This window comes from Thalia democratica, chromosome 2 (assembly GCF_965202585.1).
Source record: "Thalia democratica chromosome 2, ktThaDemo2.hap1.1, whole genome shotgun sequence".
Taxonomy (NCBI): Eukaryota; Metazoa; Chordata; class Thaliacea; order Salpida; family Salpidae; genus Thalia; species Thalia democratica.
The window spans coordinates 63392753-63399479 of NC_139166.1; the positions used below are offsets into that span (position 1 = coordinate 63392753).

Genomic DNA, 6727 nt, shown 5'->3' on the forward strand with positions numbered 1-6727 from the left:
AGTTGTGGTTATGTATTATATAAGAAAATATTTAGTATTAGAATTAACAACGCATGTCTGTCAAGTTTAAAGTTATTGGAGGTATAATCAATATAAACTTTTAATAATATTACTTAACTTAACAAATTACCTTCAATTAAAAAATATATAATTTCTGCTAAATTAGTTTCGCTTTTGTTAAAAGTACTCATTGAAATTCAATTTTAAAGCTTTTTAATTTATGTCTCCAATCAATAAACAATATAAATATTTTTTTATTATTACGTCTATAAAGTTTTCTGTAAAACTTAAAGGTTTCTAAATAAATATCATCTTTTAGTTTTGGCTTTTACTTCAACCTTTAAAATTCTTTTAAGGCAATAAGTTTAACAAGACAAAATATTGTTAAACACACTAAAACTTTGTACGGTAATTATTAGAATGACTTGTTTTTATAGAAAGTTTAGCTTGCTATTCACCAGATCCAGACCTTTTTTAAACTAATAAACAGTCGGATGATAATTAAGATGCGGCAAGATCGGTGAGTCACTTACTTAGATTGTCATTTTGCCAATTAGAAAACAAAATTAATTTCAGCCTGACGCTTATAAACACTGTATAAGAGTTCACAATGTGCACAATCATATTGAACATAGGCAACCAAATTACAAGAGTTATTAACAATAGACATCTCTATAAACAAACTTTATGTTTGAGTTAAAGTACTTTAAGGTCTATAAAATAAGATTGATGATAATAGATAAAACTCCTGTTAGCTTACGAGATAAAACTAGTATACAGTTCAAGAATTATTTAATAACTACTATTGTAAATAAGAATTGTTGAAAAGTATTAACATTTTTCTAAATATGTTTCTTACCTTAACCTTTGAATTAACCCATTTATTATGAAATATCTTTAAGGCCTTAATACCACTAACTTAAATACTTAAAAGAACGAAGTTTTTTTTCAACAACTTAAGACTCCATAAAAATAGTTTTGAATTAACAGATATAAGTGACATATATAAAGATAATATTTCAATAACAAAAAAGAAACAAACTTTTAATTATTTTAAAGTGATTTATGAAAACTAGAGGTACTACAAATATATAAAACGCATAATATGGTTTAATTTCAAGTTATTATTTGTCACATCATTATTATAATATATAGTATCGACTTAACAATACTTATGAAAATAAATTAGTTAAAGCTAGCTTTTTAATATAATAGGTGTTAATTGTTAACACAATACAAAATTTAACTATAAAATTAGAACAAAATAAGGAATATTATAAGGAAGCAATAACGTTTTATTTGAACATCTCTAGAAAAATTCTAATTTTAATAAACCTAACTCATGGTAGAACAAAAAAGCTTTAAGTCGTTTTCATATTTTAAACTAATATCTATATAAACAATTCAATTATTTTACAATTCAAATTAAAAACTAAGTTATGTTATAAAAATATATGTAATTTGTTTCTAAAATTTCTTCTATGTATCAATAGCAAAACTAGTTTTTAATCCTTCTATGTTTAGGTCCACAAAAAGCGTTCTTACCATTTTTCTACTATGCACTCCTATATCCGTATAAGGTGCAGTTGCAAATCCAAAAGACTTGCAAAATTTGCCAAGGTCAAGTTTTTTAACATTAAAAATAGATTTTAATGAATGTGAAGAATAGGCTCGAACAAAACTTTTGAACGCATCCTTTGCAGATTGTTGCAACTGATGATTTATTTTGATCAAATTTTCCAGCTGATCTTGAACATTAGCAATTTTCTTCCAGTCAAACTTTATTTCCTTAACAGGAACTTTTCTTTCGTTTAGAAAATTAAGAAATCCTACTTCTTCAGGTCTCAAGAACAAAAGCGCGTTTCCCTTGGTGTTTTTACCTCTTGCCGTTCTGCCAACACGATGAATGTACTCATTGGGTTGATCTGGAGGAGAATATTGCACGATCCAGTCAACTGCAGGTATGTGTAAACTTCTTGCAGCCACATCAGTACAAAGCAAAATTCCTTTTTCTAAGTTACAAAATTGAAAGAAAGTATTCGTCCTTGTTTTTGGCTTTTGTTTGCATTCCAAGAAAGACATACACGGTACAGCTATATACTTGGTCTCACAATCTTGGAAGCTCACAATGGTATTTGACATTTAAACAAGATGAAAAAAATGCCATAATTTTTTTCTCTTTATTCCTTTTAAGAAAAGTAAACAAAACTCTGAATCTCATATCAGAGTCTATTACTGCATACCCTTGATTTATACCATCTGCAGTAGCAGTTGCCTTTTTGTCATCCACACCAATACACACGGGTGCTTTTTTCAATGAAATACGTGCAAGATCTTCTATTTTTCTAGTTTGAGTAGCAGAAAACAACATTGTTTGTCTTCTCTTAGGTATTAAGCAAATAATCTGCTTCATTTCTTCTTCAAACCCTTGGTCTAAAATTCTATCTGCTTCATCAATCACTAAACATTGTAAATTTCTATATTGAACATTTGCATTGGCATGAGGGGTAAACAGTACAATGATTATGCTATTCAGACACAACAAGCTGATAATTACGAGGACCTTGATATAGCTGAGCTCCGTGAGCAAGTTGCACGTGCCAAAATTAGGGCAGATACTAGGGCTAGGGAAGAAAAAAAAGCAACTGATTGAAAAATTACGCTTGTATGAGGACGACAGCAACATGTCCACTTGCAGTATACTACCGTCAAAAAATGTCACCCATGCTAGTTTTTCCCCAATAAGTCGTTTCTTAGGGCCTATTGAATCATACATGGCAACTAATAAACACCATGATTATAAAACATATGCTCGACTTAAGAGAGTGAAAGACCTCTCAAAACTGTTCCGTGACATCCTCTTAACTTCTGAAACATACAAAATGTAATTGGGGTATTTTGAGCACCAATGTGAAATGTACGAGATTAGAAACTAACAGACAAAGTACGAAATTCTATTACAAAAATGGCCTCAAAAGTATGTCAAAGACTTCTGGCAGTCAACCTCGAGGCAGGAAAGAAATTACAATAATTTTTACCGCTTTCTGCAGGACAAAGCTTGCCCTCTACCAAAAATTCTGAGGTCCAGAACAGCGTCTAATGCACCAATAAAATACCAAGATTTGCGTATGGAAGCAACAAAGTGGGCAAAAGCAACTTTAGATGATAGGGTCAAATTTTTCATTTGTTACTTGACGCCAGATAATCTTAAAAGTGAGGTCCGGGCAAACTTTTGACATAATATTGAAGAATTTCACCTTAGGATGGCAGCAACCTTTATAGGTCATGAAGAGAGGCACTTAAATAACACACAAAACATGGACTATGGGGCTCGCGAGCCACTCTAGAGAACAAATAGAACAAGGAGACGCAATAACGCAGGCTGGCATGAAAACCAAAACAAGTTTTGTAATGATTATGGTAGTAACCAACCTAATCAGCAGCATAATAGGCCTGGTAGCGACCAACGCGCGAATTTTCATAATGCAAAACTTTGTGACTTGCATTTAGCCCTTGAAAAAATGCATTTAAATGTAGAATGCCTGACTCTTGTCCAATGGCCCACCTCATAAAACATCAAAACTAAATTATTTACCCACATGGAGCTGCAAAGACTGCTTACAAGAAAGACACTTAAACATTGGTGTTTAGTTTTTTTATAAAGTTTAGTATATATAATTGTGTTTGTTAGATTTAAAGATTGTTATTTAAAGTAAATTTGGTAGTTCTCTTACTTTACATTTTTATAGCTCTTTTGATTTTCAACAAGTAATTTATTAAAAGTATTTTTACAGTGGTTAAATATAAAGCATTTTTCACATAAGTGACATACTTTTATAGTTCTTGTATTTTTCAACACTTGTTTTTGCATTTAATATTAAGTATTTCTTAAAATATTATTGAGTTATTTATAGTGGTTATTATACAGTTTTTTAGTACAAAAATTACATATTTAATAGTTTTGTGATTTTTACAATTAGTTTTGTGTTCATTAAAGTTCGTTTAATAGAGAAACCAACTGAATTGTTGTGCCTTGTTATTTATATATAATAATACTAAGTATAGACTAAATTAGTAAATATGTCAAATTCCAATAGTAAAGTCACACTTAAATTAAGCCCAAAGCATGAACGTGCTAGGGTAAATGAAACTTTGGATGTTGGGTCACCAACTCCCACTGGTTTCAACATGACTTAATATCACAAACCAAGTCGAACTAAAATGTCTTTGAAAGTTAAGTGGCTTTACAGTCTTTATTTTCAAAGTTGCTTTTATTTCTTACCATTATTGAATATTCAGTTTAAAAGATTAAAAAAAACAAGTTGAAAAAAAGTGTATGAATACATTTATAGAATGCTTTGAAAACAAGTAGCTAGTATCAATCTTAAACTACAATTTATATCTATTTTTTATACTAAAAAATAATAATTTAAGTAAATAAGTAAATATGTATTACATATATAGATATATTGCCTCATATTTTAGCACAAATTTATACACAATTTACTATATGCTAGTATAGTTTATATCAAATATAAACATGTTTGAATATTTAATATACATTTATATTGTGAACAAACAGAAAAAAAAAACTATGCCACAAAATGCAAAAGTAGTTATAGTTAAGTTTAAATACATTAATTACAACTTTTTTTTGATGATGCTTTAAAAAATTGTTTTACAACAACATACGCATTTTTACTTCATACTTAAAGTATTTAACCCAGGTAATAAATTATTTTACTAAATATTGACATAAACTTAAAAAAAAAAAATATCTATATGTATATAAATAAAATCAAAAATCAGTATTGCATAATAAAGAAGAAGTTCGGGTAAAAAGAAAAAGCAACACATAAGAGAATAAACTTGTCGACATCACCATGGGAGGAAAGCATGGAGCAGAAATAGGCGAGCTAGTAGGTCTTTACATACTACATAAACTTAAGAATGTGCTCCCAAATCGAACAACAGGACTGTACCGCGACGACGGTTTACTTGTCATAGAGAAAATAAAAGTAATGTTGATGTAGAGAAAAAGAAATCTATGCAAAGCATATCAAAAGACATGGGAATAAAATTAGATATAGAAAATCGTTCACGTAAAATTAACTATCTAGACCTAAGCTTCAATCTGTACAACCATTGTTTCCACCCATACAGAAAAGAGAACAGAAAATCATATATATATATTCCAATTCTAACCACCCTCCAGCAAAACTGAAGCAAATTCCTAAAATAATAGAAGAAAGACTTTCCTAAAACTCTAGCAATGAAAACCTAATCAATGAAAAAAGTAAAAATTACAATGACGCAATAAAATTAAGTAGCTACAATTACAAAATAAAGTTTAAAAATGAAGATGAAGAGAAGAAACGACCTAGAAAAAAAAAGAAAAATAATATGGTTTAACCCACCATACTGCAAATCCATAAAAACAAATGTTGGCAAAAAAATCTCCAAATAATAAACAAATACTTTGGAGTAGACAGTAAATTCAAAAAATACTTCAACAAGAACAACATCAAGTTAAGTTACATCTGTTTGCCAAATATTAAGATGATTATAAAGAACAATTACAAGAAGATTACAAATTTCAACAAGAACAATGAAGACGAAACATGTAACTGTAGAAAAAAAAAGAAATGTCTTTTGAAAGGTGGAAACTTCACAGCAAAAAATGTTATATACCAAGCCACAATAAAAACTGACAATGTAATTAAATCATAACTAATAAGTGGGCAAATAGGTGGCGATTTAATAATTTTGGGCAGTCATAAATTTTTTACTTTGTATCTTGTTATTTTACTTATTTTCGCTTGCCATTAAATATTTGACCCTTAGGTAAAACTTTAATTCGAATATGTAGATAAGAACATAGAGCTTTTCAGAAAACGTCGAGATGAGAAAAAAAAAAACAGTTTAAAATCAAAAACATGTTCAATAACTCTACACAAAGTATTAAATATGGATAATTAGCTTCTTATTATCTATCTCTCATAATTGCTAAACAAGGACCGTTGGGAAAAAAAAAAGTTTATTCCTGTCTTAAAAACAGATCATTATAAAATTACCAGTAATGTTTAACGTTCTATTCCTTTAACCAACAACACTGTGTAAAGAAGTATAGATGAAATATCAGATGTGTTGAACTTAGGTTTTTTTGAGTGATTTGCAGTTATTTTCTTTTCGATGCAGATTGATGAGTTCACTTTGCTGAAAATAAATATATTTTTCTTGTTTGCGTGCGTTTTTGAGTTACTGATAAAACATACGAAGAACTAGCGTTCTTTAAACTAATGGAATCACATAGCACAGAAAGGTTTGTGTTTGAAAAATTAAAAAAAAATATTTTGAAGTAAGTAAAATACCTTCAAAACGACTTATAGGAATTGCAACAGATAGTGCACAGTCTATGATAGGAAACTATCGTGAGTTAGTTACACATTACAATGAGTTAGACCCTGAAAAATTTACTGTTCATTGCGATATACATCGCCAACATTTAGTTGCAAAAAGTTTGAGCGTCTGTTTAAATGACTTAATAAACTTTATGATAAAAGCTGTCAGCAAAACAAAAAGGCATGATTTAAAAAGTTGTTTGTTTAAACAGCTGTGCAATGACAATGATGAGGTTTTTGATAAGTTGATAATGTAAACATAAGTGAAATTGTTATCAAAAGGAAACTCTTTAAAGTTTTTGGCTTTTTTTAATTTAGTTATTTAT

General features: G+C 29.1%; 1 pseudogene; it reads right to left on the minus strand.

Moving 5' to 3' along the window:
* Nucleotides 1-1479: 1479 nt before the first annotated feature.
* Nucleotides 1480-2776, minus strand: LOC145828842 (ATP-dependent RNA helicase DDX18 pseudogene; annotated as a pseudogene).
* Nucleotides 2777-6727: the final 3951 nt, after the last annotated feature.